Raw genomic sequence first — 17,150 nt, 5'->3', positions numbered from 1 at the left:
CCCCCCCCCTTTCTTTTTTTCACTGACTACATTACTGGGGAGCCATTCACCCACTGAAGCAGCACCACTCTGCAGACTGCCCCGACTTCAGTCGATAGCAAGTGAATGGTACAGAGGATTACAAGAAACAATGCACAGATTTGTGCTAAAGGCAGCAGAATACCTGCTTCAGCTATAGAGTTCCTTGGTTTGTTTACCATTAACCTTACACTAGACAAGTCTAAAGCAGAAAAGATTTGCCAGAAATGTGCTACCATGTGCAAAATTTTTCAGTCTAATACAGTTGATAGAGCAGCTGATAAAACACTGTATTTATTGTGTACATAATCTCAAATGCTGGGCACTTGCTATTTCTAAGATTGTCACGTATAATCTTGGTTTAACAGTCAATGTTGTTAATATTTTTTATAGGAAGAAAGTAAAGACTGCATTAGTCTGCCTGCATGAGAGCTCAACCTGAAATCACAATGTTCCACTTTTTCCTGTAGAACATCTGTGAAGTATAATTATAATTAAGCACATCTTGAATATTAATTGTTCTAGTGTCACTGATGTAATGTCCTAGGATACACTGAATCAGTTCTGTTTCAAAGTACTGTTTTAATAAGAGCTTTGCCAGATGTTCTAATCATTTCACTTAGATTTTTCCACCAGGAAAACAGTTGCTGAGACTTGTGAATCTCCTGCCTTTGCCAACTGTCAAGGAAATAATTTCATCCCCAAAGAGGAGGTGAAATCTCTAAGAATTTTTTTTTTTTTTCCCTTAAAAAAAAAAAAAAAAAAAAAAAAAAAAACATTTGTATTGCTGTTGGCTTATAGAGGATTTTGCTGAGACCAATGCAATTACTGTAATCTTGGGCAACAATGAACCCTTTTATTCACTCACGTAGTCAACTTAGGTTTTGTATTTGCATCTTATTTTGCCATGAGATCACGCAGCAGAAATGCAATGCACTTTGTTTCAGTGCTATAGAAATGACCGTTTAAGAGGTCCGTATCATTAATCAATACATCACCATCTTTACTGACTTAAGCAGTCATACGGCAGAACAGAGCACCTGTGGACATGCTCTCTAAGTAACTTCTGTAAGAGTGGGGAAAGACTCACGAACTGCACAGACTGAAACATATTTTACCATTACTGATTCCGATAGTCCCAGATCACGGAATGTACATTCATTCACATTGCTTTAGTAAGAACCCTATTTGCTTGACACATTTGTTCTGAAAAAGTTCTTTGAAAGTAATTACCTATAAAAAAAAATTACTGAATACCACTCTAGTTAAGCAGCTGGTCTCATAATGTGTCGAGGGCCTTTCAAGAAACGATGAGTTTCTTATCATGCATTGTTTTCAGCAATAATACATATTCTGTGGAGTGCATTCCAACTTATAAATCCACATGAGCTTAACATGCACTTGGCAGATTTTGGAATCTTGAGTGAGGGTTGGAACAAGATCACCTCCACATGTCCCTTCCAACCTCAGCCCTCCCAGGACTCAGTGAATGAGGGGTTCATTTACGTGGAGAGTGAGGTTGAAGCATTTATTGCTAGGATTGTTTTCATGATGAATAAGATAAATTCAAGATGCAGGCCAGCATCTGCTTGGGCTTTGGTTGGATGAGCTTTTGGGTAAGCATGTTTGAAGTTCATGCACAGGTATGAACACTCTTTTGATAACAAAAGATAATAATGTGTGCTTCTTTTTGCCATGTTCACTTTACACAACATTCACCTGAACAGAAATAACTTAAATCACCATGTGGTAACCACGGTCAGTTTGGCTAGCTTCTTAAAAATCTGGTTCAAATTATTCTGCTAGCACTTTGCTAACTGCAAATAGGAAATGAATTGTGCCAACATTGCACTGTGCCAACCACATACTCACCTGACAAAGAAGGCATACATGAGACCTGAAGCACCAGATGACACAAACATTATCCTGCCCATATTCTGTTCCTAAGAGCAAGTTCTGTGTGGGAAAATGACCTCACTCAGAGTCCAAGTTGAACAGTTACATTTTGCTGTAAAGAGTTCTAAATCCAACCTTTACATAAAGTATACAATAATGTATTTTGACTAGGGTATACTTTATTAAAAATTTTTTTCTTCTTACATACCTTGACCAAAATTTCATATTAAATTGGTCTGAGACTGATAATATTTATCCAGGAATGAGTTCTTGAAAGCATCTTCAAAGCAAATCATGATAGGAAGAGCAGAAGATGTAGTTTGTCACCATACTCATTAACAGATGGTATTAGCATGTGTCTCATAAATAACAAGGAAAAAAATAGATGAAAAAAGTAATTTTTCAAAGGTGGCCGGAGTTTCTAATATTAATTTACATGTTAGAAGAAAAAAGTAAAAAAGAAATGGAGTAACAAATGTCACTGCATTGAAACCCTAAGAAAAGAGGAGTTTTGCTCAAATTTTTCCAAATGTTACAATTGTCTTTCTTTTGGTTTCTTACAACATATAGGAAAAAAAAAATTATCAAGGCTTAAAAAAATTTATCTTTGCATGCAACCATAGCCTATTTATTATTTTAATCAAAATACAACTGAGAATGAAGGAAAAAAAATAAAAGCATATTCAGAAAAAGAACGTTCAGGAAAAGAATACCCACTGTGCCAGAAAGACTTGTTTTTGAATCAAAAAAGATAAGAGAATAAATTCCCCATTCCAATAAACTTTTAACTACTTAGACAAAGCAGATTAATTTTATTAGAAAGTACAGAAATATGCCCTAGTTAATAGTCATCTGTTCATTCTGGTTCATGAACCAATCAGAAAATACTCTGACACTACAACTTTTTCAGTTGTCTTTAAATGTTTCTGTGGTAACTACACATACATTTACATAAATGGATACTAGATATCAAGAATCAATGAAAAAAAGCAGTTTTACAAATAAATGGTCAACACAATTTGGAAAGCCTACAAGTAGCAAGTTCCAGCATGATAAAAAGGATGAGCAATAATTCCTCTATTTAAATTACATATCTAAGAACATGGGGTTTTTAGTAAAATCTACTGTGTTATGTCCACAAACATATGGTAAAGACAAAAAAGCATATAAATAATACAAACCTGAACTGAACCACAGATAATTTTAAAGCTGCTATGAGAAAACCACGATATATAAAGTGCCAATTCTCCCATCAGAACATGTTTTTCCTATAAAATTTCAAGCAAAATTATCTTTGCATTTCTGTAATAACTGACACTAAAATTAAGTACCTCACCACATGAAATACTAGTATAAGGGATACACATTTATTCATGGTGTGGTAATAAAATATTTAAAAGATTAACAAAATAAGAACTAGTTTTCTGATGTATTTATATTTTTATCCCAAAACTCCATCACAAGAACTAATCAGAATAAATCCTTTTCTAGACCAATGAAGCATCAGCTAAAGTTAATGCAGAAATACCTGATCAAAGCTTTGAGAAGGCTACCCATCTAGGAAAACTGGTGTTATCACTGAACAAGAACAATAGCAGATGTTATATGACTACTTTCACACTATGACTGATTAATTCTGACTTGGCTGGTTGTTTAAAAAAACTTGGGTAAGTGCCAGAGGTAACTGTTTCCTTTCCTTTTTTGTTTCTGGAAGTTTTCATTTAACAACAGAATACTAGGCAGCTCTTCTCAAGTGTTATCAAACCTCAGTGTCCTCTTCCAGCTGATGAAGAAAGAAGAAAATTGATTCCATTACCTCTACTAACAGAATATGTATGCCAACTGATAACTCCAAACAAATGAGCACATTAAAAAAAAATAATTTAAAAAAAAAAATCAAGATTTACAGAGTTGTTCTTTATAAGGATAATTGTGTTCTACACCATTATGATAGTTTTCAAGCAGGTCTGTGACCTTACAATCTTACAAGCTGTATTATCAAACTCTATTTTCCAGTGGCTGATTTGCAGAAGTTCACAGAATTACCAGTTAGGCTGGGCACCGAACCTGCAGATCCATGACTTGTGTTCTCTGTAACTGCTCTCTCCCTTTGGGGAGCTTTACAGCTGTCTTCACATCAGCAAAACAGATGGGAACACTTTTTATTTTAACAAAGAAAGTGAGCATATATTGCACTTGCTTCCACAGAGAGCAAAGGTTCCCTTTAATGGGCTCACTTCATTCTCATTTCCATAATTAATTCTGTTAATCAAGAGGCTGAAGTTTAATCTTACATCCCCTTTTTTAGTCTAAGCTAAAGACTGATGGCTTCACCACTTCATCAAGACTGTCACAGATACTGTTGAGCAAGCCACAAGTATCCACAAACACTAACAGATCTGCTTTCATCCAAGGCTTGGGCCACAAAAAGGAGCATAATTAAGGAAGGAATCCTCCACAAACTCCCTTATTTTTAATATTGCCTTGCCATGAAATAGATTCATTATCAAACTTTGTCATTCTAGTCAAGAACACTCATGATTTGAAATGTGTCCTGCTTTTAGTTGAACATCAAAGTGAGAGGATCAAGTAATTTCTGATTATAAACAATCAGAAGGAGCAAGACTACTCCTTGATAAATATATTTAATGTTAAATAACTCTCCCTTTGCAAGGGAATTCGTATCCTCAGATCCTTCTGTTCTCACTCTCTAAGCAGGTTCCTTTGAAAGTGCTACTGCGCTTAACTAAGGTCACAGTGTATGAATTCACTGAGAAGCAGAAAAGCACAAAGATTGAAAAATTACAAATAGTTGCTCTGGAAGTCCTAAAAAATATCTTTCTTTGTACTTAAAGTGCTATTATTTTTCTTTGTCGGGAATATAGGTAAATTGAATGTACTTTTAAAAACATTTTATGTAAATGTTAGATAACCATAAATGACACTGTGGGCATCCTGTCTTGTGTGACACTACTCTCAAAAAGTGGCAATGTGGTATATTTTTTTTATTTCATGCGTTATTAAGGACTTCTGAGGATATCAAGCACTCAAAGGGATTCCACTGACAAAAGATGCCCCTAATAATAAAGAGCAAACACCCAGGTACATAGGATCGCCATCAAAACCATAATTTAACATATGAATCAGCACGTGGTTCCTTACATTTATTACTACTTATTTCAACTCTGAGGCTATCGAGTTTTATAACTTCCATTGGTCTCATGAAAATTTCCCAAAGCATTGGTGCATTTTGTACCAGAAAAGCTGCTAAATGACATCTATGTACTAAATAGTATTACGACCTATTTTTACTTTAAAAAGCATTATCTTACTTAATTTTATACCTCACAAGAGGCAGGCTCCACTGAGAAATGTAAAGGAATCTAGCTTTACAAGACTGCCAGTAAAACGTGTTTGGTTTTGGACAGTGCAGGCTGTAAACAAGATAATTTGTTTCTCACGACATTTACCCCACTCAATACACTATTTTTTGTCAATTATACCAACACACCCTGTGTTGCGTATCTCTCTTTTTCAGCTGAGAAGTAAAAGAAAGTATGGGTAAAGCAGTATGACTGGGGAAAAAAGCAGTTAAGAAATTATCCTTGAGTATAGTTCAACATTATCAAATTCTTATTGATTTCACATTGACAGAGGTTGACAAGCACACAAAATGTCTTTCTCTTGCCTTCTGATTTCATTACTTAATGTACCAGGCTGAATGACAGCTTTCTAATGTGCTTACTTGCTGCCATTATGGTGTTGGACACAGACCAAATACCTTCTAGACATTTTTTTAATGGAGGCATAATGAAAACAGAAAATGGTATGTGCTAATGATAATACTTATTAAACAAGGTTTGTTAATATTATTTGAAATAAGTTATCTTAAAACAGCAAGTGCAGCAGAAAATATGTTTTAAATCTAGATGCGATCTTGCAGCTGCTGTTATCCTTACCTCAAGACTAAAAGTAGTATTTTTCTTAGTGAAGGCAAAATGTATCAGCTTGTCCTACACTGGTAGATGTTCCACAACCAGTCTGGTCATGCGTTATACAACATATTTCAGTGAAGACTGCATCAAAGCAGCAGACATACTTTCATGTAGTTTTGGTTCCCTATTGATCTGCAAATGCTTCCAGTGAGACTGCTGATTACTACAAGCAAGAAATTAAGTGCCGTATATTTTTGTCCACTAAGAAACACACACATCAAACATTCACTAGCAATCATTGGATTTCAATGTATTTTCTACTACAGTCCACAGATGACATACTTTTTTCATTCTTAGTTCAATATTGCAGAGTTTACTTTTTCACACATGAATAAAAGGTTACTATTATTTTAGTGATGCAGTTATTTTCTTTAAATAACGATTGTTTCAGCAAATAGAAGTTCATCTTGCGATATCAAGTGAAAAGATAAGCAAAACATAAGTACTATGGATAACAAACTTAAAAAGCTGATATCTTGGGCTGAATAAGCAATTGTACTGCATACAGTAACAGTGTGAGGCGTGCATGTGGTTTTCAGTTTCTGTATATCCGACATCTGTTTTTTGCTGAGCGTATTCTTAGCATTGTTAATATTCATATCTCAATGTGAAAATTCATAGGACTATAACCATGCTGAATTTTTGCTCATTATTTTTCTAAACTGAAAGACATTCATAACAATTCATTTCAGCTCACAAAAAAAAAAACCAAACCAGAAACATTTGGTCACTATATGACTTACATTAAGAATAGAGTAACAAAGTAAAATATTTAGGATATTTGGTGCCTGTCTAGCATTGAAGAGGACAAATAAAATAGATTGATTTTTTTTTTCCTCAATTATTAAGAAATATAGAGTCTTTAAAGAGACTATTACTCTAGTATTTTCATTATGGTGAGAACCATCCAGAAAGTTTCTCATATGTAATGAACAGAGGTAAACATATTTAATCAAACTGAGCAAAAATGATGCATGGAAAGATAAGCATAAATAAAGACAGAAATGTCTCAATCACAAGTTTAAAAACGTTGACAAATACTGGGATCCTGGCATACAATGTGAGTCTGTGAGAACAAAGACCTTATGATTCAACTTCAAAGAATAAATCTTAAATAAAAAGTGATAAATACCTGAGATAGTAGGTTTGACAGCTTATGCTGTCGAGTCTGACACTACATAAATTACTGTAATCCAAAAATGAAAAGGGTATCATTCAATCTTCTATTACCTAAAAGACCTTGAGCTTTTACTAGTTTCTTAACAACCTCTACAAGTTACTCCTATAGTCTCCTATAGGAAATGATAACTGATCTCCTCACTTTTGGTTATAAAAACAACCAAACCAAACCAAAAATCCCAACAAGTTAATTTCTACTCGTATTTTACATTAAAATCCTGCAAACTTTAGGTAGAGTTTGGAGACTCTCAAAGTCAAGGGCAAAACAGCATGTGTCTTTCTGCAGTGACATCTAGGCAGGAGACTCAGCCCTCCGTTTCTTGCCAAGAATTGAGAGGATTTGGCGTGTATGAACCCTGCAGTGTAGAGTGAATAAAAACTGCACTCAGCTTTGTGATACTGGTTGCACATCTATCTGCTACACAGAGATAGGGATGTACATAGAGTATTTAATCTGCATTCAAATTACGATTTTCTGTACATTTTTCTGGGAATGAAGAAAGGTGGAGAGTAGTGACGCCTACTCCAAGTAGCAACTAGTTTTCTCCCTTCTGACCCTTAAAAGATCCATCCAAGCAGTACTAAAATCAGAGAAGTTCAAGATCATTAACTCCTCGCTGGGAACAAATTTTAAATGAATGAAGCCCTACTGCTGCCTACTGGCAGTGGGCTTTACTAGTGAGTAATCCAAACCCTGTGACTTTCACCAGCGGGCAGTACAAACTAAGTCATTTACTCCAAATGTATTCCTGATAAGTTAGTGAGAATAACTAATCAGGTTTGTATTTAATTTGTAGCACACTGCACAACAACTATCTCTCAGCACACAAACCCGTTACGTGTAAACTTGTGCAAGTCCTAGATTATCCCCTGGGATCCTTCCACATGCTTCAGTCTCTGGCCTAGGAATTGTTAGAGGATAAAACTTGATCAGAAATGGCTCTTAAGTATACAAAATGCTACTTGAATATTGCGGACTAGATTTTACACTTCTCTCATGGTTTAATTTTTTGAGATCACTATTTTAGTGTAGAATTTTAAATTTCAAAAAGAAAGCTTTCAACAAGACTGTAACAGTTTGGTCTGAAAAAGACACTAATATTTAAGACTGAAAGAAACAATTGTGATCTTCCAGACTGAGTCACTGTGTAGCAATACACACAGTAAGCTTTAGTCAACAACACTTGAACATAGCCTACAACTAGTAGTTAACATACAATGTCAGACACAGAATTGAGTTTAATTACCCCCAGTAAAAGAAAAATCTGTCCAATCTCTTAACAATCAATTACAGTAATCCAACAGATATGCTCCTTCATAAATTTTACTTATAAAATTAACTTCAGCGTGCCTGTACATAAATACCTGTAACAGGGACTGAAAGTACCCAAAACAATAATCAATATGTCATCCTGCAAAGTTAGGTGCAGAAAATAAGCAGAGGTATTTTCATATATCATATGAAAAACACCCTGAAAAATGCATAAAGTATATATGAACCAGGAGGAAATACAGACAAAAATAATGAAATATGAATAGATTTTCAAAGTGAAAAATATCTAATGTACTGTAAGAATAAGAAAAGCAATCTCTATGGTAGAAGGAACTTGAGGAGAAGTATCCTTCCAGCCTACAACTCATGCCTCAGGAAAGGCTGCGTTTGCTGAAAAATAGGCCAAAAGAGGAGCAAGATAAGCTCATTTCTTGGGAACCAAAACAAATCATCACAGCGGCTACATATACTGGGAGAAGGGGAAGGACAAAATCCCTCATTTATACGTTATATTAAATAATTATAAAGGTAAAAAGATAACATCTTACACTGTCAACAAAAGGAAACATTCCTGTAATTAGTTTTCTAGAGAATTTTAAATAATCTATAGCATGTAAAAGTTATATGCCACTGCAAGCACCCTTAAAAAAGGCTTTTCTACCAGAGATCCAGTGCCCTTTGAAGGGATTATTTCTTCACATTGCACACCACTTTTAAAAAGCAAAAAACCATTCTGCTTTCTTATATATCATCTAAGGTTATGTGGGACATCTTATCAGGGAAATAGTTGACCAGATATCACAAGCAGTTTCAGAAAAGAAAAGAGAGCTCTTAGGCTAAAATTAAACAAGGAAACTTGTTAATTTACCACAACTGAAATTATAAGAAGAATGGAACAAGTAGACTACAGCAGCTTTGAAACAAATAATCTGAACACTTATTTGGACAGACACAGAGAGGATACAAAAATTCCTCAGTGCTCAGCCTGGAAGTGTTACGGGGCAAGGATCTCTAACAGGGGTAGTATGGGAAACTAATAAAGATTTGAAGAACTTTCTCATTATGAAGTGAAGGCACTATGGTATATAAAAAAAAAGGAAGGTATAGTTGACTATTATCAAGTAGTTCCTGGTGCTGCCGTTTGCAACAGTAGGAGAAAAGCCAGAAACAAAAGACTTCATACAGCATGCAAACTATCAGAAATGGGACAGTGATATGTTCACAAGACAGGTCATCCCTGAGTGAAATTTCATGTTTCCACCCATTACCTTTTATCATTATTGCCAACGGGGACCTAGACAATATTCCCTTATGATTGCTCTCCATTTTTTTTATAAAGAAAAAAATAGGTCTGTATGATTTGCAAGCTGAATTTAAACCAGGCATCTGCTGGTAGTTACAGGCTCATTCTTAAAAGCATTTGACAGAAGTTCACTGAAGCACATTGCAGAGCATCCACAAAGCCTTTGGAGTTACCCCAACTAACAATTCCTCCTAGCAGACCAGTACAGATAATCTGGGGTTTGTTTAGAGGCATCTGGATGCTAATCCCTAATGTGTCAAAGAAACAGGTGTTAAAAAGTACATGTAATTAAATTAGGCATTGGAAGTACTATTAGAGAACCAAAATAATTTCTTACCAGCAACAGAAGTATTAAAATTATCACCTTTTCTCCTCACAGATTGTCCTCAATTCACTGTTACCTGAACAAGACTGAATAATGCTATTGAAGTGCTGATTACACTTCATTTCTGTACGGACTTTATTAACAAATCTGAATCTTAAAAGACTCAAAAAACTACCCACCAACACTGATACCAGATTTTCCACAAAATAAGCAACTTTATCATCTTCTGTTTTCTTGTGTCATATTAAACACTTATGCCACACTTTTCTTAGCACCACTGACCAAAACACAACCAACCTTCAGAGAAACAAGAGGAAGGTCTTATTTCCATCCTTTGTTTTTCTGCTCTTCTGGGGGAATCTGGTGTGAGTAAACTTTTCCCCCTCTGCTCCTAACATCTAGGCTGCCTTCTCCTTTAATCTCTGCCTTCCATTTGTTCTGGAGTTGCTGTATTTTCATGCTCTCTGCTATCTTTGGTTTGCTCTGCTCTGTTCCCGGTGACTCCCCAGCACCTGACTCTCCCTAATCACCAGGACACTGTCCATAAAAGCTTATTCTCTCCTAAAATAATTTCATATGCTGTCTTGAGGCAAGACACATTGGAGGGTCCTAGAGCCACGGGTACACTGAAGGAAGAAACCTGACTGCAACACAGACTTATTCTTCTCCCATCTTTCTGAAGCCTAGCATGACAGATAATTTGCTTAAAGAAAAACAAAAAGACTGTATGCAGGGTACTTTTAGGTGAATAGACTGAGGTTAACCTGACATAACATCTTTTGTAAAGATCTAAGAAATGAAATCCTGATCCTGCTCTTAAACATACAAGCAGCAGCAGCAGAGCTCCACACTGAGCTAACCACTTCTATTAATGCCAATGAGAATACAATTAGTGCTCTGCAGAAAGTGCCTAAAAATGGCAACTTACAGCTCTAGAAGAAAAACATCTAAGCTATGAAGCACTTACAGTATAATACATAGAGCAAGCAGTGCAGAAATTAGGAACAAGCAAGGGAATATTCATATCTGCCATGTAAATTCTTTTATAGATCCATATGTCTATATTTAGATGTTTATATACTTTTTAAATACTGTTCGTATACACGTCACAAGAGGCAAGCAAAGATTAGATCTGATCTGTATTTACACATCAAAAAGCACAAGGGTCGTTTCCAAATCCCTTTCTTACTGGGGATGCTAAGGAAAAAAAGCCACACCTCCAGTTTGTGTTCACAGTATTGCAATTTGTCCACAGTGAATGAAACTGAACACAAGTATGAAGGTGAATTTAAATCATAAGATTGACTGTCAGGACTTAAAGCCATATTCTGATTGTGATTTCAGGTTGCAGATGATGCATTTACCTGATCCAGATATAACTAAATCTGCTGCCTAATTCAGTCTCAGCTCGTATGAAAAACAACACACTCCAATTACGCGGAGCGTTACAAGGGTAGGACCAATCCAAAAACATTCTCTATGCTTTTCCTTTGAGTGAATTTTTTTTCCTTATACATCTTCAGTTGTTCTTTTTATTCTTTACTTGACTTAACATGAAGATGCCTGGAAGCAATAAAATATTTTCTCTTCCTTATTCTACTGTCAGCAGCATTACTTTGACCTTATCAGACAAATTTATGTTGACAATTTTCTCAAACTGTATTCTCTCGTGAGCCACTACAACGTGCATCTTTATATTATCTTGTGTAATTTAGATGGGTGAGGAATTTTTTAATTATTAATTTTGTCCTGTTTTAAAAGTATATATTAAAAATGTAAAGGAATCCCTGGACACATAGATCTGTGTTGCACTTTATGAATAATACCAATAAATAAATATTAATGCTCCTATTTCATTTATATTTCAAGATTAAGCTATGAAGCTCAAGATTCCCAATAATTAAGGTTACAGTTGCCTAATGCTTCACACTAAAATGTTATAGTACTTTTTCAGGTTTAAAGTGTGAGAAGCTGCTGCTTACAACATCGTAACACAGTAAGAATGAAACAAAGGCATCTGATTTTGTGACTCAGTGAAAAGGGAATTATGTAATGACATTTCAGTCCCGTTAAAAGAGAGCTTCAGAGATCCACAAAGCTTTCAGATGATGGACATTCCCCGATTATTTCAATAGTATTTTTGTTACACAGCAAAAGGAGAAAAATATGAATGTGGATAAAATGTTCAATAAACGATAAAGCTGCAAAAATTCAACCAATTCCATCTGAAAAAAAAAAAAGTTCCTCCTTAAAACAGCATTAACATGATTTAACTGAATAATTCATTTGAACCAACTTCATCTTGTTGCAAAGTCCAATGGAAACTTCGAACAGTTAATTTCACATTTGCTGGCAGACTGCACTTAGAAATAAAAACTTTGTTCTCACACAAAGAAAAATATCTGCAATATATAACTGACAATCTACAGCTGGCTATTGTCTCCATCCAGCAATGCACTTCAGTGCACCCATATCTGAGCACAGAAATAGAAATAATCCACCTGTTGTTAAGAGATCTATTTAAATTCTAGAGTAAAGGAATATGCTCTCCATGAAAAAGTCTAACTGATAAAAGGAGGTACATGTGACTGACTCAGTATCCTCACCTGTGAGAGGTCTCTCAAGAGAAGCAGATGCCCAGGCTCAGGAAACCCAGACTCAGAAGCAGCACTTAAAAATCAACAGTTTTCAGACCAGCCTGGCATTGCCCCCACCTACCCACCCCATCCCTAAGCACTGCTCAATGCCAACGTCATGTAGCAGCTCCTTGGAAGACTGTGAATGGATAATGACCCCAGGATTAGGGAAATACTTCAACCCCTCCACCCCAAAGCTGCTGAAGAAACCCAACATAGATTTTCCTTATGACAAATTTTCAGCACCCTCACAGCAATGTTGGAGTTGCGAAGGTATGAGAAACATTTCAGGCCCTACTCTCAGGTATTAGCCCAAAATATCCAGCTCTGGTCTTTGTGAACATCTTTTCTTGCCAGAAGCCTATCACTTCCCCAGTTCCCCATGGCAGGCTGCTGTAAACAACGTAAACAAGGAGCACTGAAGGGCTCACCTTCTAGCTCATAAATTGACACGTTGGCTTAATCCCACTTGCTCATCAAGAGTTAGAGTTCTGAAAGTCAACTTTCTAAGGCTTTTTCTAGTATTTCAGTTCGGAATAAAACTATCTCCCTTTGGTGTTAATTTTAGGAAGGCTGGTTGAGAATCTGTGATAATGCCATGGGGACTCCCCACTCAAGAGACAATTCTCTCATGAGTATCTTTGTTTTGACTTACTTCTTTTTGGCTTTATTTTATTGTCATCTAAGTGTTTGTCAGGATAACCCCTAAAGAGAGCCTATAGGGATGTTGTGAAGGGTAAACTGAAGGATAAAAAACAAGCTTCATAGTCCATAAAGGGTACTTTTTTTCATGGGGAAATCTATGGCCAAAGAACAATCTTCTCTCTGACCCCTGAAAGAGCAATACAAGTGTAGGACCTCACAAGGAGGATCTGAATTGCTCTGTGCAGCTGGGTTTAGCTGACATTGTTACCTGTTAAGGAGGAGGGAGTCGGAACCGCTGGAGTAAAAATGACCTTTATGATGGATGTTTTACTTTGCAAATAAAACCTCTTGAGTGAAGGTAAACTGCTTTGCTGTGTCTTAGCATAGATCTTGTCCCCTTGCTCTCTAGATACTACTGGTGGAAAAGGACTTTGAGATTAAGAAGACAATAAAGTTTCCTTCTCACTTTGAAAGCTGGGGGAATAGGTTTCTGTGGCAAGGAAGCAACAGAGAGGCTTTGAAAAAAAAAAAAAAAAAAGAGTAAATAAAATCCAGCCACATGACATTTCTTGCAACTCCCTCAGCTGCTGTGGCATGGACTCACCCATCTGTTATCAGACAACACTTTCACTGCAGCTCCAAATTGTTCAGGGTGGAGATTATTCACATGTCAGCTGGGACTTGGTTTCAGTGCAGCCTTGCTCAGTCGTCCTGGCATAACATTTTTCATAAAACATTCAGGAGAGGAGTTTCTACGGCCTGTCAATTATGATAAAGGAATAAGAAAGGGACACTTTCCTCAAAACATTACTTCAGAGAGGTTATTATTTATTTTTTTTTTAAGATTAGTATTATATGGTTTTGGCGATAAGAAAGCCAATGGAAAAATGAAAGTTATTTTACTTCTGCAGAGCTTTTAAAAGTCCTGTGTGAATTCTTCAAAACTGTGTCTCAAAGGTGATGCCAAGGAAAGAATGCCACGAGCTCTGACACATAACTGGGGCCACCCAAAGTCAGCAAAAAGACTGCACCTGCCTCTCCCATCATTGCTGGGTTATGTCCCATGACCAACTGGCAATCTTTATTATGCACCAGATTTAACTTCAGCATTTCTGTACTGGTAACAGAAGACATATTACTCCCACAAAAGATTTATTAGAGTTATATCATCTTTTCTTTTACAAACATTAATCTTCCTAGTGTCCATTATTGACTTACATACAAAAGATGGTGATATTAATCAGCTGCTTCAAATTATGCCCATAAGCAATGACTACAGGAAGAAAAGTCATTTAAATTTTAATGTAGAATCATGAAGAAAATATTTCAACAAGATGGCATCAAACTAAATTAAGCAGAATCCTGAGATATTCAAGAAAAAAAGAATCCATTCTGAAATCAAATCCTTCCATTTTATCTGCAGAATGAATGAATGCCCCAGTATTCCCCACCTGCATTTCTGCTTCCCAATTAATATTTTGGTTTTGTTGCTGGGCAAGCTGCCAGTGCACATAGTCCACACTCCATGATTGTGCTGCTCTTCTGTGAAAGTGACCTAAAACGACATTGAATAATACTTTATTCATAGTAGGAGATATCAGAATAGCCTAGAGCAAGCACTAGAAACAGCCATAAGAACACAGGTAAATGTTGGACAGAGCAAATTCATGAGATATTGGTCAATATTTGACTTATATGGTAAAACAACACTATCCTTTAATAAATATATATTTATATATTATACACATATCTTAAATGTTTTATATTTTTTTCTTTCAAAATAAAAATAAGATACTGTGACAAGTATTCTTTATTATTCCTACTAGCTGGTCTCAAATATATTGTATATGTCTGCTCAAATCTGTGACTGGGGCTGTGTTCAGTTGATAGTTCACATATGAAATATTCATACTTGGGAAATACCTAAAACAAGCACTTTGAAACAGAGCATTACTTTTCAACAGGCTAATCCTAGACTAAAAAGTAAGATACATTCTTGTACAGTTTCTCAGTGAGCTTGAATGATCATGAAATAATAAAAAAAAGTTTGTCCCTTCTCCAGTGTTTGAACAGTAGCACACACTGAGCCAAACATTAAACTTTTTGTCATGATTTAAGCCCAGAGGGAAAATGAGCACCATGCAGCTGCTCAATCATTCCTCTCCCTTGGTGGGATGTGGAAAAGAAGATGTAACGAAAGGGCTGGAGATCAAGACAAGGACAGGGAGGGATGTCTCACTCATTATGGTCATGGGCAAAAGACAGACTCACTTTGGGAAAAAAGAACATCAATTTAGTTTGAACACCACTACCAGCACCATTGATTTACCAATCAAAGACAGTAGGACAGTGAAAAATACAACCACATCTTAAACACACCTTTCCTCCAACCTCCCCTTCTTCTGGGGCTCAGCTTTGCTCCTGATTTCTCTCCCTCCTCCCCCAGAACAGCACAGTGGGTGCAGGGGACGGGGGTTGTGGTCAGTTCATCACCCGCTGTCCCTGCCGCTCCTTCCTCCTCATGGGAGGACTCCTCACACTCTTCCTCTGCTCCAGCCTGGGGTCCCTCCCGCAGACTGCAGTTCTCCCAGCAGGAGACTGCTCCAGTGGGGCTGCCCTGCTTTGTGTGTCCTGACCCTCTCCAGGCTCAGCCCCCTGCTCCGGCACGGGCACCTCCAGGGGCTGCAGGTCGGCATCTGCTCCACCGGTGACCTCCGTGGGCTCAGGGCACAGCTGCCCTCTCGCCACGGGCTGCGGGGGGGTCTCTGCTCCAGCAGGTCTCTCTTTCTCCCCTTTTCTTCCACTGACCTCAGTGTTTGCAGAGGTTTTTCCCTCACTCCTCCTCCTCCCAGGTTCCCCTTCTTAAATACATTATCAGAGATGTGCAGCCACTGTTGCAGATTGGCTCGGCCTTGGCCAGAGGTGGGTCTGACTTGGAGCTGGGGAGTTTCCAGAAGCTTCTCACAGGGGCCACCACTGTAGCCCCCTCCCCTGCTACCAAAACCCCAACACACACAAAGCCAATACACTTTTCAGGCTTCGCCATCACTCTGGTTTGCCTGTGGTTCCATAGTACTGTCCAGTACTTTTTTTACAAGTGTACAACTGAAGACCAGGGATGTGCTTTTCACTCTGGAGCTCACTGCCTGCCCTTGGAGATGTTCGGATAATGGTGAGACAGGTTTATTACTGTTGTAGAGGCAGAGAGAAAAAAAAACAAATGATACAGTAACTCATTCTACATAAGCACACACAGATTAAGTATGGGGCCAGCAGCATTCAGAATGTCAAACCTAAATGCTACATGTATATATAGTGGTAGCTACTCAAGATGTGAGTAAACAGAGCGGCTAAAGAACTCGTATATGCCTTTATAAGGCAATCTGAATCCGTAGAACAAACTTGCAATCCTACAGAAGTAAATGGCTTTTGATATTGAATCTTTCAAGGACTGAACACATTACTGATAGCAGGCCATTCCCCTGCAGTAATAGAAGATTATAATGTCTGTGATAATGTCAGAGGGCTAGATGTGCAGCATTAACCAACACAGCAGCCAACAGTAATGTATGACGCTGTTCAACTCATTTTCAAGGCTTTACTCACTTCACAACAGCCTTCGATAAACTGCAAATTCAGTTTAACAGCTGAGCTGAGCAATCAATCATTCAGAAACAAGATTCAGAGTAGTCCTGGTGAACACACGGAAGGCAATTAGATGCCACCGTTTGTGAAATAATATTGGTGGGAATTCTTCTCCCTCATCTGATTTATTTCTGTCAATCTGCAGTTTAGATTCTGTGTCATGATTAACTCCTTTGTCCTGAGATGCCATATAAATGTTACACTGGCATTATTAAATGCTTCTGAAAGTAATTCT

General features: G+C 37.0%; 1 long non-coding RNA gene across 1 annotated transcript in view; it reads right to left on the bottom strand.

The window, feature by feature from the left end:
- The window catches only part of LOC113480090, a 20,751-nt gene extending 5,924 nt beyond the window's left edge, over nucleotides 1-14,827 (bottom strand). The window contains exons 1-2 of the long non-coding RNA XR_003398429.1: nucleotides 14,722-14,827; nucleotides 13,875-14,029 (exon numbers count right to left, since the gene is read on the bottom strand). This is a non-coding gene — a long non-coding RNA (uncharacterized LOC113480090). The remainder of the gene's footprint in view (nucleotides 1-13,874; nucleotides 14,030-14,721) is intronic.
- Between the last annotated feature and the right edge of the window lie 2,323 nt (nucleotides 14,828-17,150).

Source organism: Athene cunicularia (assembly GCF_003259725.1).
Source record: "Athene cunicularia isolate RWA chromosome 4 unlocalized genomic scaffold, athCun1 chr4_part3, whole genome shotgun sequence".
Lineage (NCBI taxonomy): Eukaryota > Metazoa > Chordata > Aves > Strigiformes > Strigidae > Athene > Athene cunicularia.
This window is presented reverse-complemented; position numbering and strand designations above follow the sequence as displayed.